The 17318-nt window shown below is 46.2% G+C and overlaps 1 protein-coding gene across 1 annotated transcript in view; it reads right to left on the bottom strand.

Annotated features, from left to right (window-relative positions):
• The window catches only part of LOC102940697 (zinc finger protein 271), a 342407-nt gene that overhangs the window by 188406 nt on the left and 136683 nt on the right, over positions 1 to 17318 (bottom strand). The window lies entirely within an intron of this gene.

The following is a 17318-nucleotide window of genomic DNA, read 5'->3' as shown; positions in this document are numbered from 1 at the left end:
CCTATGGACATATGGCAGAACATACCCAAAGTGATGAGTGCACACATGGCTATGCTGGTGGGCTCACAAAAAGGTGTAGGTGGAAACTGTTCTTCTTGTCTAGGTGGGAGGAGTGGAATGGGCAGGGCCTGCCATCTGAGAGAGTGAAAGGGGGTCCCAGTATCCTGAATTCTTGTCCTTTGTGTTCTTGTAGCACTGCTGGAGACAGGCCCGCCGATGGGGGTGGAGCAAAGGACGCAAATGTCCAGGGGCCCAGGAGCCCCTTGCCACTGCCAGCAGCGCAGCAGGGCTAAGGCAGGCTTCCTGCCCGCCCTCACTCCGCACTGCTCTAGGAAGCCGCTGGCACCTCGCTGTGGCCCCTGGGGAGGGGGTCTCTGCACGCTGCCCCGCCTCAAGCTGTGACTTCCCAGCTCTCATTGGCCGGGAACGGCAGCCAGTGGGAGCTGTGGGGGCAATGCTTATGGGCAGCAGCGCACGGAGACCCCCAGGGCCCCGTGCCTAGGAGCTGATGCCAGAGGGGATGTGCTGGTTGCTTTCGGGAGCTGCCCAAGGTAAATGCTGACCCCCTCCTGCACCCCAAACCCCTGCCCCCACCTAGAGCCTGCACCCACACCCCCTCCTGCACCCAAATTCCCTCCCAGAGCCTGCACCCCCTCCCACACTCCAACCCCTTGTCCCTGGTGGGGGAGAGCGAGCTACGAGCTACGGAGAGGGGGGATGGAGTGAGCAGGAGGTGGGGCCTTGGAGAAGGGGCGGGGCAAGGGTCTTTGGGTTTGCGCAATTAGACAGTTGCCAATCCTACTGGGCAGGCATGTGGAAGCCCTGGCTGTGCTGGAAGAGCATGCCCAGCAGCACAGCCAGCAGCTTGCTGGGCACAAGCACCGCCCAAATGTCAGGCGGATCATGTCCATGCGGGCGCAGCTTGTGCGTGCGTGGGAGCCCGTTGACTGTGCTGCCCTGGGGCCCAGAATTGCTGTCAGCGGGCTTGGCTGGAGATTTCTTTGATGCAACATTGAGCCATGTCTTAGGAATGACCCTTCTCCTGCATGTGCTCTGCCAGGCGCGCACAGATCCTGGCATTCTGCTGACACGTATTCACATGGACAGGCTTTAAACTAGGTTCATCGGGGGAAGGAGACCAAAGCCCTGAGCTAAGTGGGCAAGTGGCATACCGGGAGGAAGCACGAGCAGGACAGCACGAAAGGGGAGGGCTCCTGCCTCATACTGAGAAAGCGGGACGATCAGCGAGTTATCTCAAGTGCCTATACACAAATGCAAGAAGCCTGGGAAACAAGCAGGGAGAACTAGAAGTCCTGGCAGAGTCAAGGAATTATGATGTGATTGGAATAACAGAGACTTGGTGGGATAACTCACATGACTGGAGTAGTGTCATGGATGGATATAAACTGTTCAGGAAGGACAGGCAGGGCAGAAAAGGTGGGGGAGTTGCATTGTATGTAGGAGAGCGGTATGACTGCTCAGAGCTCCGGTATGAAACTGCAGAAAAGCCTGAGAGTCTCTGGATTAAGTTTAGAAGTGTGAGCAACAAGGGCGATGTCATGGTGGGAGTCTGCTATAGACCACCAGACCAGGGGGATGAGGTGGATGAGGCTTTCTTCCGGCAACTCACGGAAGTTACTAGATCGCAGGCCCTGGTTCTCATGGGAGACTTCAATCACCCTGATATCTACTGGGAGAGCAATACAGCAATGCACAGACAATCCAGGAAGTTTTTTGGAAAGTGTAGGGGACAATTTCTTGGTGCAAGTGCTGGAGGAACCAACTAGGGGCAAAGCTCTTCTTGACCTGCTCCTCAAAAACCGGGAAGAATTAGTAGGGGAAGCTAAAGTGGATGGGAACCTGGGAGGCAGTGACCATGAGATGGTCGAGTTCAGGATCCTGACACAGGGAAGAAAGGAGAGCAGTAGAATACGGACCCTGGACTTCAGAAAAGCAGACTTTGACAACCTCAGGGAACTGATGGGCAGGATCCCCTGGGAGAACAACAATAGGGGGAAAGGAGTCCAGGAGAGCTGGCTGTATTTTAAAGAATCCTTATTGAGGTTACAGGGACAAACCATCCCGATGTGTAGAAAGAATAGTAAATATGGCAGGCGACCAGCTTGGCTTAACAGTGAAATCCTTGCTGATCTTAAACACAAAAAAGAATCTTACAAGAAGTTGAAGATTGGACAAATGACCAGGGAAGAGTACAAAAATATTGCTCGGGCATGCAGGAGTGAAATCAGGAAGGCCAAATCACACCTGGAGTTGCAGCTAGCAAGAGATGTTAAGAGTAACAAGAAGGGTTTCTTCAGGTATGTTAGCAACAAGAAGAAAGTCAGGGAAAGTGTGGGCCCCTTACTGAATGGGGGAGGCAAGCTGGTGACAGAGGATGTGGAAAAAGCTAATGTACTCAATGCTTTTTTTGCCTCTGTCTTCATGAACAAGGTCAGCTCCCAGACTACTGCACTCCCAGACAGCACAGCATGGGGAGGAGGTGACCAGCCCTCTGTGGAGAAAGAAGTGGTTCGGGACTATTTAGAAAAGCTGGACGAGCACAAGTCCATGGGGCCGGATGCGCTGCATCCGAGAGTGCTAAAGGAGTTGGCAGATGTGATTGCAGAGCCATTGGCCATTATCTTTGAAAACTCATGGTGATTGGGGTGGGGGGGCCCGAATGACTGGAAAAAGGCTAATGTAGTGCCCATCTTTAAAAAAGGGAAGAAGGAGGATCCGGGGAACTACAGGCCAGTCAGCCTCACCTCAGTCCCTGGAAAAATCATGGAGCAGGTCCTCAAGGAATCAATTCTGAAGCACTTAGAGGAGAGGAAAGTGATGAGGAACAGTCAGCTTGGATTCACCAAGGGCAAGTCATGCCTGACTAATCTAATTGCCTTCTATGACAAGATAACTGGCTCTGTGGATGAGGGGAAAGCAGTGGACGTGTTATTCCTTGACTTTAGCAAAGCTTTTGACACAGTCTCCCCCAGTATTCTTGCCAGCAAGTTAAAGAAGTATGGGCTAGATGAATGGACTATAAGGTGGATAGAAAGCTGGCTAGATTGTCGGGCTCAACGGGTAGTGATCAATGGCTCCATGTCTAGTTTGCAGCTGGTATCAAGTGGAGTGCCCCAAGGGTTGGTCCTCGGTCCGGTTTTGTTCAATATCTTCATTAATGATCTGGAGGATGGTGTGGATTGCACCCTCAGCAAGTTTGCAGATGACACTAAACTGGGAGGAGAGGTAGATACGCTGGAGGGTAGGGATTGGATACTGAGGGACCTAGACAAATTAGAGGATTGGGCCAAAAGAAATCTGATGAGGTTCAACAAGGACAAGTGCAGAGTCCTGCACTTAGGACGGTAGAATCCCACGCACTGCTACAGACTAGGGACCGAATGAGTAGGCCGCAATTCTGCAGAAAAGGACGTAGGGGTTACAATGGATGAGAAGCTGGATATGAGTCAATAGTGTGCCCTTGTTGCCAAGAAGGCCAATGGTATAAGTAGGGGCAATGCCAGCAGATCGAGGGACGTGATCGTTCCCCTCTATTCAACATTGGTGAGGCCTCATCTGGAGTACTGTGTCCAGTTTTGGGCCCCACACTACAAGAAGGATGTGGAAAAATTGGAAAACGTCCAGCGGAGGGCAACAAAAATGATTAGGGGACTGGAACACATGAGTTCTGAGGAGAGGCTGAGGGAACTGGGATTGTTTAGTCTTCAGAAGAGGTGAATGAGGGGGGATTTGATAGGTAGTTGAAAGCAGCTGAAAGGGGGTTCCAAAGAGGATGGATCTAGACTGTTCTCAGTGGTAGCTGATGACAGAACGAGTAGTAATGGTCTCAAGTTGTGGTGGGGGAGGTTTAGGTTGGATATTAGGAAAAACTTTTTCACTAGGAGGATGGTGAAACACTGGAATGGGTTACCTAGGGAGCTGGTGGAATCTCTGTTCTTTGAGGTTTTTAAGGTCAGGCTTGACAAAGCCCTGGCTGGGATGATTTAGTTGGGGATTGGTCCTGCTTTGAACAGGGGGTTGGACTAGATGACCTCCTGAGGTCCCTTCCAACCCTGATATTCTATGATTCTGTGTGCTTCTCTCCCCAGAAGGCAAGGCAATCCAGGACCACCAGATGGGACTACAAAGAAGCAGGGGGAATAGTTGTTATAATGGGTATGTGACTGCCTATGTGAACTCTCCACAAGTAGGACTCATACAGGGGTGCACATGGCTATGAGCCAGCATTTAAATGGGGAGATGTCATCTGGTGCAGATCATCTTGGACCAGTAGTGGGCACAGAGTTCAACATGCAGACTCACATGGGTGTGAAGCATTGCCATGTGGGATAGCAGTGGGAGGACTGCCAGAAGTGGTGTAGTTAATCCAAAATAGGGACATATGCACATGAACCTTATACCACTAGAACTCATTGTGGAATAGAGTAATGCCAATTCCAAAGAGGATTAATTAAAGTGGGAAAAGATACTGGATAAATCAAAAAGAACTCTTATTTCTGAACTCAAGGCAGTTTATGCCAAAAATACTAAAGTTCTACTATAATAACTATCCCATGTAGACAAGATTGGATTTTCCCTTTTTGGCCCCATCCTACCCATATCACTCAGTGATAGGAGAATGGTTCCGTACTGTCAGGCTCAGTTTTGTTCTGCAATTTCTTGACTGCAGCTTTAGCAGAAAAATCCATCCCTTGCTAAAATAATTCTGGTTCAGGGCTGTAAATAGCAGCAGGGGGCACATTTCACTGGGACTCTGGCTCATTGGCTCTGGAGATTTCTCTCTGCTCAGGAAGGAGGGAAGCAATCTAGCCATATTCCCCCCAGTGCCACCAGAGGGGAGAATAGAGAGGGAGGATCTTTATGTGTAGTCTCTAGAGGGTTCTGATTATTACTAAGGGAGGGGAGGCTGCTCTATGAAAAGCTGAAAACAGAGAGAATAGAATAATAGAATATTACAGTTGGAAGAGACTTCAGGAGGTTATCTAGTCCAATCCCCTGCTCAAAGCAGGACCAACACCAACTAAATCATCCCAGACAAGATGTTGTCAAGCCGGGCCTTAAAAACCTCTAAGGATGGAGATTCCACCACCTCCCTAGGTAACCCATTCCAGTGCTTCACCACCCTCCTAGTGAAATAGTGTTTTTGAATATCCAACCTAGACCTCCCACACTGCAATTTGAGACCATTGCGTCTTGTTCTGTCATCTGCCGCCACTGAGAACAGCCTAGCTCCATCCTCTTTGGAACCCCACTTCAGGTAATTGAAGGCTGCTATCAAATCCTCCCTCACTCTTCTCTTTTCTTTACCTTTCCATTAATGTTGAGGTATTCCCTTACATTTTTTAAAAAAATAAAAAACCTGTGATTAATAAAAGAGAATTCTTTTTGTTTGCAATTGTATTATTTGTTGAGGCAAAGATATATGTATGGATATTTATAACTGAGGTCTTTTGAGCTTTTCAAAAAAATTAATTGGTTAATAATATTATGATAGTTATACCCCAATCATAATATTAGTATAGTGTGGTACCACTTATATTAAAAAAGTATACAATTGAATTTTGTTGCAACAAAATTAAAACAAAAAGTAGTCACATGACACACACTCACCAACAAAGAACAACATACATTACATACAGGACAAACTTAAAACTAAAGATGAATGCTGGCAGAATTGTATACATAATTATACAAGAAAGGCAGTAAGAGCTTTATTATTAAAGTAAAGCATTTTAGCAAACAGATAAAAAAAGAGTTAAACATCTAAATAAGCAAGTTATTACCTTTTTATTAAATTTTTTTAATAAGAATTGATAATGCATATTAAGTTATTTGCCCAAGTTGTATTAATTTAGTAACTGAAGGCATTTTCCATTACTTTATATAAACTTTATTTTAAAACTTTGCTAGATGCAAATAAGGAAAGCCCATGTTTCAAATATTAGTCAGTGGTTAGGATTAGAATCAGAGTCTGCATTTCTGTTGCTTTGCAACCATATCTTCTAGAAAGTTAGGAGTATTTCCAGCTGTTGCATTCCTGAAGGGTTAAAATGATTACGTTACTGGACTTATTTAAAGTAAAGTTTTGTTTTGTTTTCAGTTCCTTCATCTTTTTTAGTGTTGGAGTTTTCTGTAATAACTATAACTTTTAAAACAAAGAGAGGGCAGAAGTGAAGAGAGGTTGGGAAGTGGGCGGTGGGGCAGAAAAAGCAACCTAGAAGGGAGGGAGACCTGAGCCAAGAGAGAATAATTAACTCTATCAAGTTATCTTAAAGTACAGGCAGCAGCAGTGAGCAAACTGAGGGGATATAAAGGAAAACTTAACTGGTACGTAAAAATATTTGAGAAAGCAGGTTATATTATTAGCTTTGGGAAAAGTGGGGCTCTGTGGGTTAAAGCTGTGGGTTGGGAACTCGTGCCTATGGTTTTTATCCTGGCTCTGAGCCATGGGTGGTGGATATAATAGGCCAGGGAAGGCTAAGCTTTCCCTGGTGCAGTTGCTGCTGATCCTCCACCGGACACCTGGGTTGTGGTGGCCCTGCCTCTTCCCCTCCCTGCTCTGCCCCTTCCCCAAAGCCCCCACCACCTGCTGCTGCTGCCTGCCTGATAAGTCTTCCTCCTCTCCTCCACTCCATCTCCCCCTCTCTGAAGGTCCCAGCTGCTCGCAGTGTCCCTCCTCACTCCCCTTCCCCACAGGGGTTGGGGAGTCAGGAGGGACACGGTGAGCCAGTGGTGGGCAGAGGAGTGAGGAAGCCAATGGCAGGCGAGGGAGTGAGGAGGCCAGCGGTGTGGGGGCAGGTGGGACTGGGGGAGCAAGGAGGTGAGCAACGGGGGTCTTGCTGTGGGCAGGATGATGATGAGGCGAGCAGCGGGCAGGTGTAGGGGTAAGAAGGCGAGTGTGGGTGGGCAGGGGAGCAAGGAGGTGAGTGGTGGGCTGGCAGGGTCTCTAGCTGCATATGGGGGAGGTCTGGCGAGTAGTGAGGAAATAAGCAGCAGGCGTGCGGGGGTCTTGCTGTGGGCGGGGGAGCGAGGAGGCGAGCTGTGGGCAGGTGTGGGGGTGAGGAGGCGAGCGTGGGTGGGCAGGTGAGTGAGGAGGTGAGCGGCGGGCTGGCAGGGTCTCTAGCTGCATACAGGGGAGGTCTGGCAAGTGGTGAGGAGGGGAGCAGAAGGCAGACGGGGGGGTGAGGAGGCGAGTGGTGGGTGGGGGTCTCGTGGCTGGTGGGTGAGTGAGAAGGGACCCAGTGAGCCAGCAGCAGGTGAGGGAGTCTTGTGGTGGGTGGGAGAGGTCTGATGGGTGAGTGAGGAGGCGAGTGGGTGTCTTACAGTGGGTGGGAGGGGGCTCTGGCTGGGGAGTGAGGAGGCAAGCAGCATACCGCCAGGGGAGCGAGGAGGGGAGCAGTGGATGTGGGTCTCATGGCCGATAGGGGAGTGAGGAGGGACCCAGCGAGCCAGCGGCAGGCAACGGGGTCTTGCAGTAGGTTGGGTGGCTTTGGCAGGAGAGTGAGGAGGTGAGTGGCGGATGTGGGTCTCGCAACCAGTGGGGGAGTGAGGAGGGACCCAGCAAGCCAGCGGCAGGCAAGGGGATCTTGCGGCAGGTGGGGGAAGGTCTGGGGTGGGAGAGTGAGGAGGGATGTGGCGAACAGCAGGCTGGGGGGGTCTCACAGCATGGGGGGATGACGAGGGACTAGGCAGCAGGGGGCCGAGCAGGGAGGGGGCTGAGTGAAGGCAGGGGAGGGGATCAGGGATTTCCCTACACGTCCCCTCAATTCCCGCCCCCTCTTTCTGTGGAAGAGATGGCCCAGTCTGCACGAGCAGCGAGGTTCCCCCACTGAGAGCTCAGCTGAAATCACTGAGAGCTGGGTGGAACCTCAAGAGACCAACTCACAGAGGTCACACTGGCAGGTGGCAGCAGAAGGTGACTGTGCAGGGCCATTGGCAATAGAGCGATGGAGTGAACAGTGGCACAACGAACAGTGGCCAGAGCAAACAGTGAGCAGCTGGAGGAACGAGCAAGGTGCCTTCTTGCCCCCCAGCTGGGAGGTAAACTTTTATGTGAAAACATCTCTGACCTCTGAGTCTCCACTGACCAAGGACAACACCAGTGAGTGTTAATGAGGCTGTTAAGAATGCTGGAGACACAACACAGTTCATGCGAACAAACATGGCTGTGGCATCATACTTTCTATTCTGGCAAGAGATACCGCACACTACAAACTGGAGGCCAAAGTTAAGTGCATTGTCACTTGTTCATCCTGAAGTTGAACACTGGTTCTGAACAAGACCAGCAAATGCTCACTATCTTTCTGCAAGAAACTCAACTGACTGGCTAGACACACGTGGTGCAACAGTGAAAGACTCAGTTGAAAAAGTGAAGAACTCTCTCGCCACATTCAAGAAATTTGCATACAAGGCTGATGAATGCACCGATGCAAATGGGCATCAAGTATTAAGTCATTGGGTATGTTATCTTGATGTCAGTGGCAGGCCAGGAGATGCATTTCTAGATGTTCAAGTTATAGAAGACAGATTGGCTGCATCTGTGACAACCCACATCTTAGAAGAATTAAATGCTTGTCAATTGGACCCCAAACAGATGGCTGCTTGTGCATTTGATGGAGCTGCAAACTTCTCTGGAAGACATGGTGGAGCACAAGCTTTGCTCAGAGAAAAGTGTAACCCTAATCTCTCCTAGACACACTGCAGAGGCCATCTACTCCAACTAGCGCTAGTACGAGCTGCAGACTCTTCAAAAGACATTAAAAAAGCTATACATTTAATGTCTTCATTATATTCTTTTTTCAGCAAGAGTCCAAAAAGACTGAATATCTTAGAAAATATAGACGAGACACTGGGACTGAAGTTTAAATTAGTCCAACCTGGGAAAACCCTCTGGCTTTCTCACGAGCGATACTTGGCTGTTGTCTTAAAATTCCTCCAGCCATTATTACTGGCTTTGGAAAGGTTTCAGAGTAACAGCCGTGTTAGTCTGTATTCACAAAAAGAAAAGGAGTACTTGTGGCACCTTAGAGACTAACCAATTTATTTGAGCATAAGCTTTCGTGAGCTACAGCTCACTTCATCGGATGCATACTGTGGAAAGTGTAGAAGATCTTTTTATACACACAAAGCATGAAAAAATACCTCCTCCCTCCCCACTCTCCTGCTGGTAATAGCTTATCTAAAGTGATCACTCTCCTTACAATATGTATGATAATCAAGTTGGGCCATTTCCAGCACAAATCCAGGTTTTCTCACCCCCCCCCCCCACACACAAACCCACTCTCCTGCTGTTAATAGCTTATCTAAAGTGACCACTCTCCTTACAATGTGTATGATAATCAAGGAGAGTGATCACTTTAGATAAGCTATTACTAGCAGGAGAGTGGGGTGGGAGGAGGTATTTTTTCATGCTTTGTGTGTATAAAAAGATCTTCTACACTTTCCACAGTATGCATCCGATGAAGTGAGCTGTAGCTCACGAAAGCTTATGCTCAAATAAATTGGTTAGTCTCTAAGGTGCCACAAGTACTCCTTTTCTTTTTGGCTTTGGAAAATATCTACCAAGATGGGATGGATCTAAGCAGTGAGGCTGGTGGATTACTTTTGCTACTACATTCAGAGAAGACTACTGCCATTCTCTCTATTGTAAGTCTATTGTTGAAACCACTTGGGCTATGAAACAATGGCATCCAGGCATCTGCTACAACAGTAGTAGATCTTTGTCCCACAATAGAAGCTACATTTGGATCAATCAGAGAGCTATCCATTGAAAAAGTACTGGAAGAAGCAAATACTTCAGTCCAGAAGTTGACTAATGAAGGCATTTATATTGAATCCTTAAGTGATGAGGACAAGAAGTGTTTAAGACAACTGAAAAAGTACACAGAGTTGATTCTTAAAAATCTACAACAGTGACTTCTAGATTCTACTCAACCTCTATGTAGCTTTTACAGATCCCTGTCCTATAAAACACCGAGAGTGGAGTGAAGCACTACCAGCAATGGGGCTGCCCTGTGCTCAGGACAGAATAGAGAATTTGAACACAGAGTGGAATATCATATGATGAATGAATGAAGATTTGACTTCAACTTCTTTTTTATTATCACTAGTGGCTTGACCCGATCTTTATGCTATGTTTTCTGGGATGAAAGAAGTAGGAATTCATCTCTTGCTACTTCCAATCACAATAGCTAAAGTTGAGCATTCTTTTTCATCATCAAATAGAATTTTGTGTTCTGAAAGCAGTCGCGTTCTGCCTGATCATGTGAATGAATTAATGAGCATATCAATGGAAGGAATGGAAGTACCAGACACATGAGAAGCCACCAAAGATGAATGCATTGCATTCAAGAAGTTCATTAACAGAGTTGTGCAAAATTATAACAAGAAACCAAGAAGGATGTCAATGTAGTGCTTCATAGAAGGCTTGAGTAGCCACTTTAATTTGTGTGATGATTTTAAAACATGAGTTAAATCTCATAAAATGGTCATGAAACATTTTTTTCAGTTTTTACTATGGTGTCATACAGCCCACCTTCACCCTCACGGTCTCACCCCTCATCAGCCCTGACTCCCCTTTTCCCCCCTGTAAATTCGAACACCCCTCCCCACCCTCTAATTTCAATTCCTGGAGAAAACACTGGCGGTGGTGGAGTCTGGATAGGGCCACGGGACGAAGAGGCGGGACAGGGACCTACCCTCCCCCAGGGAAAGCTTCACCCGCAATCCATGCTCTGAGAGAAGAGTGGGGTTTGTTATCTGTTCTTGCAAATCTGAATTTGTTCCCCCAGTGTTTGTTGCTTTTGTCTGCATGCCAAATGGATTGCAGGAGTGCCCTTCCCTGCTGCAGTTAACCATTTCTGGGCAACTCCATGCGTAAATGCTCTAGGTGTTAACCTGCTCGCTCTCGGTTTTTCATTTTGAAATTCTTTTTTGATCCACTCCCCCGTGATCAAGTTGCCACTCCTGTCTCCTAATGTGTTCTGTGAACGGTTCCATTTTTTCCTTCATCTGATTTACCAATCCAGTGAAATTATTGTTTGCTACTTCTCCCTCCTGTGCACTTACTTCTCCCATTCTAATAGGCACCAGTCTAGGTCTTGGTTTAGGTTTTACTGGAACCTGGCTTTCATCATATGGTGATGGTTGCAGTGTGGTGGCCCCTCCCAATGGACTGTTTGGTGGCTCTTGGACTTGGTCATTCCAATCATAACATGTTCCACCTTTTAATTTTGCTTGGGACCCTTTTTCTATTTCTGTCCCCATTCTTTAGTATCTGAAGTCTGTTGTTGCCCACCAAGATTTATAATGGGGGAACTACACTTCTCTTTTTCGCAGATTTTCTAATGTTCAGATATTTCCAATTTCTATTCTTTCCAGTGCTTTTGTTGCCTCAGTTGTTTCTTCTAACTTTTTCTGTGTTTCTGTTACTTGCCGGGCCAATTTTTTTGGCCTTTTGTCTTCTCACTTAACAGCCTTGGCCAGAGTTTGCAATATTCTACATTTCTTATTTTTATTATTATTTTTCTGCCCTAGCTTTACAGATCCCATTCCACATTTCTGTGGGGATATCTAGGGAGGGGATTAGAGGATTCCCTAACTCAGAGTTTTCTGTCATTTTAGGTCATGATCTTTTGGGGTCACTAGTGTTGTTAAGAATGTTGCTAAAGAATGTTGTTACTGTTGGCAGGCTGTTACGGCTGCTCAGACCTTTTGAGTTTAGAGCTGAGCCAGTGTTGTCAGCACTAGCAGACAGTGTCGACTGCTAATTCAGAACATCTCAATATTACTCATAAAGAAAGACCACAGATTCAGTTCAGTGGTGAAGGTGCTCGGCCAGGTTTATTGTCAACGAAGTACAGTCCTGGAGCTCTCATAGGAACTACACGTATGCTAACACGTATGCCTCTGATAGTGGACTAGCTCAGTGAGCAGTGGGCGTCTCTGCTGCCCCCTCAGCTGCACAGAGGTGCCTCTTCTATGAGGTTCTCTTTTATACATTGATACAAGCGAGTTACATATTGCAATTCTGACATGGCTAGTGTAGGCCACCCCTACACCTTGTACCTGTTGGTTCAAACAAAACATCCCCCTCCGTTATCCTGTCACCTGGTCGTCCTCATAATTGGGGTCGGTGTATTCCTGTACCATCTCCCAGGAATGCGATTACATGAATACCCAGTACCTAGTACTTTTTAGGAGTTTTAGCAATGCTAGCCATACCTTTGCCAAGTTCATGTACCTGTAAGCAGAGTCTGAATGAGCTCTCCCCTGACATCTAGTAATGAGCTGTGAAAAAGGACTTCAGGAGCTGATCTTGTTTGCTTAGGCACACCCACCCTGCCTAGGTGCTCAGCATAATGGGATTATTTGCCCAAATGATCACTTTTGGCTGGTGTTGAATCCCCTGTCTCCTTGTTATAGGGGCAGGAGTAATAAAGCATTGTTATCCTTGTTGTGTGAATCAAGGACAGCAGAACTGTACTTGGCTTACCCTGATTGAGGGACTCGCCCTCAACTAAATGGCACTTGCTAGGCAGGGGATGTGGGTTGTACAACCAGCTGGTGGTGTGGGCCCTGGACACCATTTGGCCCTTCCTATGAATAACAGAACTGATTGAGATTCAATTGAGAGTCTTATTATATACCACAGAGCTAAAATCACCAATTTCCAGGTTTATGCATTAAATCTGTTTTGGGATGCAAGAGACTGCTGTGTGTGCACCAGCAGTGAGGTTCCTCCATGAACAGCTGAAATTGCTGAGTGCTGTGTTAAGTGGTGGGACCTGAAGACATCCCAGTGGATTGGCAATCAGCTGGCAGGGTGGCTGGTAAAGAGGTGTGGTGGGCAGCTGGCAGAGAGGTGTGGTGATTGGGTGGAGGAATGGAGTGGCCGGCAGAAAGGAGCTAAGCACTGATTGGCCAACAGGGTGGCTGTGGAGAGGAGCAGCGAGCGAATGCCTGGACAGAGGCGTGAGTAAGGTGCTTTCTTACCCCACCCACTCCACCCAGGGTGGGAGGTGAACTCTGCAGACACACCTCTGAACTCTGGGCCTGCACTGACCCACGACAACAACTGTGAATGGGGTGCGGAGAAGGGACAGGCACGTTAAATGGACTTTTGGTTGCTGGACTTAAGAACCTGAGGCAAAAGGACACTGCCCAACATACTCTGGGGTGGGGCTTTTGCTCATGGTTTTATGTTTATGAATCCTGTTTGTGGTGTTTTCCCAAATTAATGCCGGATTACTTCCCTCCTTTTATTAAATTTTTTTTTCTACACTCAGACTCTGTGCTTGTGAGAGGGGAAGTATTGCCTCTCAGACGCACCCAAGGGGTGGTATGTAATTGTCCCTGGTTACTGAGTGGGGTTTGAGCCGGTTTTGTGTTGTATTGTTGAAGAGGAACTCCTACTGAACCCGGCCCTTGTTGCTGCCAGTTCCAATGGGCAGAAGCCTTTATAACAGTGCATGACTTTTGCTGACTTTTGTTCAGGCCTCAGGCCTTGCCCCAGGCCCCATGTTCCAAGCGCTCTCTCTCTATTATACTTATGACACTCGGAATAGCCATGATGCCCCTTACATAGAGTGGTGTTTCTGAAGCAGGGCCACAAGCACAGATGGGTGGGACCATATCTTGATGCAGACCTAGGATGACCAGCAGTGGGTCTAGAAAAATTTTGCATGAAGAAAGCTACATTTCTGGAGCTTTGTGCACAGGATGCCCCAACCCTCCAGTGTAAAGCTACATGCATGGCAGCCCCCTTGGTGGTTTAGAAGAGTTTCTATAACTGTCTGGAAGTTATCTACTCTGGACTGGTGTTGCCTACCAGTTTGGTGTTGGAAAGTCAACTGTGAGGAAAGTGGTGGTGGAGGTTTCTAAGACAATAAGGTGTGTGAAGTAACTGCTGGCTTTGAAAGAATGGGGTTTTCAAAATGCACAGGGGCCATTGATTGGACTCGTGTCCATAGTTTGCACTCCTCAAATAGCACTTGAGTAATTAAACCACAAAGGGTACCTACTCCATTGTGATGCAGGCCCTCTTCGACCACACAGCACAATTTTTGAATGTCAATGTGAGCTCCACTGGGAAAGCTTTGAGAATAAGAAGTCTTCATTCATGAAAAGGCTGGGACACTATTCCCACCAAATGACATTGCTATAAACAGAGTTACTGTCCACCCCTTCATACAGTGCTCCTCCAAGGATTTAAAGGTGGTTGATTATGCTCCAGAAATATCAACTGGAAGTTGCATACGTTATTGGGAAAGAGCTAACAATCATTGATGCCTTATCCAGTACATACATATTTCATGACGAAAGAGTAAGTTAGAGGAAGCTGATGTTGCAGTACATCTCACCATGTCTTATTAGCCTATTTCAGAACAGAAATCAAAGGAATTTTTCAATCAGCTACTGAAAATGATGCTGTCCTGCAAATCTGAAGACCAACTATTTTGCAAGGATAACTGGACAAGAGACCTGACATATCAGAAGAGATATGTGCTTATTGGTTATACAGAGAGGAAGTAAATGTGCAAAATTGACATCTTTAAAAGTGACCGTCATACTACCAAGAAGTCTCAGAAAAGGGATCTTGGCTATTATTCATAAAAATAATCTGGAAGCAGAGAGTTTGAGATGTTGTCTATTAGCCAGGCATGCACACTCAAACTGAGGACATGCTTCAGTCTTGTAACACATGTCAAACCTTCAGAAACAAAAGTCAAGAGGAATTAGTCGCTATTGTATAAGGTCCTAAATAGAGCTTGGCAGAAATTTGGCATGGACCTGTTTGAGTTTCAAGGAACAGATTATTTTTATTCTGGTTGATTATTATTCCAAATACTTAGAAGCCTGCTTCCTTCAGGACACCACAAGCATGTCTCTCGTAAGACAGAGAAAGTCTATTTGCAAGATATAACATACTGAGAAACTCATTAGTGACAATGAACCACAATTTTTGCTCCAGTTACTTTTAAACTTTTGCAAAACAATTGAACTTTATTCACCAAACATTGTCTGTTGATCCCATAGTCAAATGGAATGGCCAAGAAAACAGTTCAAACTTTAAAAAAGAATTCTTAAAAAAAATCTAGCCTGGAAAACACAAATCCCTATTTTAGGCTGGAACAAAGGGACAGGATCCAGAGTCATGCACCTTGCAGATGGGTGCTGCAAGCACCAGGATAAAGAGTCACATACACTGAAACACACAAAAGGAACAAAGAATCCAAGTGAGGTAAACAGCATTAGAACTGGAATTGATTGTTTATGCAAGACAAACCTAATCCAAATGTATCAATGCCCTTTCTTCAGTGAATAGTGCTTAAGGTCTCTTATATAGTTAAGCAGCCCTTCCTGGGGGGGAAGAAAGGGTTAGTTCTGGGGTTTTTTTTTTTCAATTTTAAAGTGGGAATGATAGACTATTTCCTTCCTTAGATAAAGCAGACAGAGAGAGAGAGATGATGGTAATGATGGGGGGAATATAGCTTCTGTTGATGTTCTCAGCATGCAGGGTCGCTGGTAGGTAATGGACAGATGTTTTGAGCTGGCAGGTCAGCCACAACACCTGTTGCTCTGGACACTGGCTCACCTCCACAGTCAGAGATATCATCTGGTTCTTCTGGACGGGTCCTTCTCCTTCACTTGTCTTTCTCAGGCTGCTCAGAGCTGGATGAATTGTCTCATTTCAACATGCAGTCAGGGGCGCCATTTCAGATTTTTGTAAGGGGGGGGGGCAATTTTAACAGTGACTCCTGGGGCTATTTAGGCACTTGAAAACTCTAGTTTTTTGGCAGATAACTTAGCAATTAGCTGACAGGAACCCTGTATCTAATTCCTTTATAAAAGAAAGAAAATTAAATATTAGACCCACTCAGCTCTAACAACAACATGTTCTGGCATCTTGTGGCAAGTCACTTAAGGGACACTGGTTAGGGTTAACATTTTAATGTATATTCTAACTTTGTTACTAACTATGTGGAGAGAGTCCCCATCAGGACTCCTGGGTTCTATCCCAGCTCTGGGAGGAAAGCAGGGTCTAGTGGGTTACAACGGGGAGCAGATACATCTGGGTTCTATATAAGAACATTAGAATGGTCATACTGGGTAAGAGCAATGGTCCACCTAGCCCAGTATCCAGTATTCTGACACTGGCCAATGCCAGGGGGTGCTTCAGAGGGAATGAACAGAACAGGCAATTACCAAGTTGACCTGTTACCCATTCCCAGCTTCTGGCAAACAGAGGCGAGGGGCATGCCGGACATGGTGTTGGATCCCTGCCCACCCTGGCTAATAGCCATTGCTGGACCTATCCTCCATGAATGTATCTAGTTCTTATTGGAACCCTGTTCTAGTTTTGGCCTTCATGACATCCCCTGGCAAAGAAGTCCTCAGGTTGATAGTGAAGAAATACTACTTTTGTTTTGTTTTAAATCTGCTGCCTATTAATTTCATTTGGTGACCTCTAGTTCTTGTTATGTGAATGAGTAAATAACATTTCCTTATTCAATTTTCCCACACCATTCATGATTTTATAGACCTCTATCATACCACCCCTTAGTCATCTCTTTTCCAAATTGAAAATTGCCAGTCTTTTTAATCTCTCCTCATAGAGAAGGTGTTCTATACCCCTAATAATTTATTGCCCTTCTCTGTATCTTTTCCAAATCCAGTATATCCTTTTTGAGATGGGGTGACCAAATCTGCACACACTATTCAATATGTTGGCGTACCGTGGATTTATATAGAGGCAATATGATATTTTTCTCTTATTAGCTATCCCTTCCCTAATTATTCCCAATATTCTTTAAACTTTTTTGATTTCCACTGCACAATGAGTGGATGTTTTCAGAGAACTATCCACAATGACACCAAGATCTCTTTATTGACGGGTTCAGGTAATTTAGACCCCATCATTTTGTATGAAAAGTTGGGATTATATTTTGCCAACTGCATTACTTCGCATTTATCAACACTGAATTTCTTCTGCCGTTGTGTTGCCCAGTCATCCAGTTTTGTGAGATCCCTTTGTAACTCTTTGCAGTCTGCTTTGGACTTAACTATCTTGAGTAATTTTGTATCATCTGAAAATTTTATCACCTCACTCTTTACCCCTTTTTCCAGATCACTTATGAATATGTTGAATAGGACTGATCCCAGTACAGACCCCTGGGGGACATCACTATTGACCTCTCTCACCTTTTATTCCTACCCTTTGTTTCCTATCTTTTAACTGAAGTGCCTGGCAGTGCTTTCAGGATCATCTAATGATCCTTAATTTACTTTAATGATAA

The sequence above is a fragment of the Chelonia mydas genome, chromosome 14 (genome assembly GCF_015237465.2).
Source record: "Chelonia mydas isolate rCheMyd1 chromosome 14, rCheMyd1.pri.v2, whole genome shotgun sequence".
Taxonomy (NCBI): domain Eukaryota; kingdom Metazoa; phylum Chordata; order Testudines; family Cheloniidae; genus Chelonia; species Chelonia mydas.
The sequence above is the reverse complement of the archived record's forward strand: the minus strand, read 5'-3'. Positions and strand labels throughout refer to the sequence as shown.